General features: G+C 27.9%; 1 long non-coding RNA gene across 1 annotated transcript; it reads right to left on the bottom strand.

Moving 5' to 3' along the window:
• Positions 1–403: 403 nt before the first annotated feature.
• Positions 404–1,297, bottom strand: LOC134272251 (uncharacterized). The gene is made up of 3 exons (XR_009993154.1): positions 1,258–1,297; positions 901–1,031; positions 404–515 (listed from the first exon to the last, which is right to left on the bottom strand). It is a non-coding gene; the product is annotated as an uncharacterized LOC134272251 (long non-coding RNA).
• Positions 1,298–2,109: the final 812 nt, after the last annotated feature.

Genomic DNA, 2,109 nt, shown 5'->3' with positions numbered 1-2,109 from the left:
GACTGTAGAAATAAAACCATTTTGTTAATATGACAGAGTACTGCATGAAACATTGCATGTTTAAATACAACATGTACAATGCCAAAAAAGATCATGAAAATATTTGTTTTTAATCTCAAAAAATTGTTTTTAACATTAACTCCAGATGAGAAAAGTTCATCATGTTATCTATAGATAATAAACAAGCACAGCTACTGTATTAATATCATAAATAAAATGATTATCAGATTAATTATTTAGACACTAAAAAAATTACTATCTTTATGATATTGATTTCCATTATCAGATGTTTTTTATCCATTTTTTTATCCATTTTAAAATATAAACATTTAAATAAAACAGAATTAAATAAATTAAAATTACAATTGTATCTCATTGAAACTTTACCTTCAAGTTTGTGTGCTTCTATGTTGATTGACTAACTGTGTATTTCCAAAGGAAGAGCAGACAGTCTGAACTTCATAGAGAATTGATTACAGATGGTTAGGAACAAAACATATCTTCCATGTTGATGACTGTAGAAATAAAACCATTTTGTTAATATGACAGAGTACTGCATGAAACATTGCATGTTTAAATACAACATGTACAATGCCAAAAAAGATCATGAAAATATTTGTTTTTAATCTCAAAAAATTGTTTTTAACATTAACTCCAGATGAGAAAAGTTCATCATGTTATCTATAGATAATAAACAAGCACAACTACTGTATTAATATCATAAATAAAATGATTATCAGATTAATTATTTAGACACTAAAAAACTTACTATCTTTATGACATTGATTTCCATTATCAGATGTTTTTTATCCATTTTTTTATCCATTTTAAAATATAAACATTTAAATAAAACAGAATTAAATAAATTAAAATTACAATTGTATCTCATTGAAACTTTACCTTCAAGTTTGATTGTTTCTATGTTGGTTGACTAACTATGTATTTCCAAAGGAATTTGGGCAGACAGGCTGAACTTCAAAGAGAATGGATTATAGATGGTTAGGAATAAAACATATCTTCCAGGTTGAGGACTGTAGAAAATATAATCATTTTGTTAATATGACAAGGAACTGCATGAAACATTGTATGTTTAAATACAGTGCCAAAAAGTTCATGAAAATAGTTCATCATGTTATCTTTAGATAACAAAAGAAGCACAGTTACTGTATTAATATCACAAATACAAAATGATTATCAGTGTAATTTTTAGACACTAACAGACTTTCTCTTAACAGCATATTCAATTTTGTTTAATACCTGTCAGTACAGCATACAAAAAGATATTAGCATATACAACATGTAGTCCTACATTTTTTGAAAAGCTCATTACCAAGAAACAAAAGTGAAAATGAAAATATATGTATGCCATATATACCACATATTTAGAATCAAAACAAGGATAAACCTTTTGTAGATTCTTACTTTTTCTTTTATTACATTCCTTATAGATCACAATTTAGTAAGTCTGAATTCCATGGGTAACAGACATAATGAAATATGACATTATATCATAATTTATGCAAAAGGACTTATTAACAATATGAAGTTTCCTTAGTATATTTTAGACAAAATAAGACTGTGCTTATATGACTGCCGTCATGAGAAAAGGGCCCTTATCTTTTGACGTCACAATGCTCAGAAAACGACGTCAAAGTCGCGGTATTGTAAACACGGAAGTAATTTTTGTTGACTGCATTTTGTAAACAAGAAATAAAATTGAATTTCAAAGTGTAACAAAAATTTGAAGCTTGATGCGGACATTTTTTTAATAGGTATAAGATATGACTTCAATTTAGTACGTAAATTTATTCATAATTTTGTTTAAATATTTAACTTGATGCTGATATACGGGACATTGGACATGCACAAATTGCTAGCTCTGGAACAGCGATGAAAACGATGTCTATGCATGACGAAATTGAAGATGCTGTTTTTTTTTGTTTTCTGGGCAATTTACAAATACTTTAATTTGAATTCATGTTAAGAAGTCTCAATATCAAAGGTATATTCCATGTACTAGACTAGTATATTTTTGTCAGAGAGGGAGAGAGAGAGAGAGAGAGAGAGAGAGGGAGAAGAGCGAGCGAGAGGTCTATGCACATATAGTAA

This window comes from Saccostrea cucullata, unplaced genomic scaffold (genome assembly GCF_032062105.1).
Source record: "Saccostrea cucullata isolate Sc308-1 unplaced genomic scaffold, CSIRO_AGI_Scuc_v1 ctg8697, whole genome shotgun sequence".
Lineage (NCBI taxonomy): Eukaryota > Metazoa > Mollusca > Bivalvia > Ostreida > Ostreidae > Saccostrea > Saccostrea cuccullata.
This window is presented reverse-complemented; position numbering and strand designations above follow the sequence as displayed.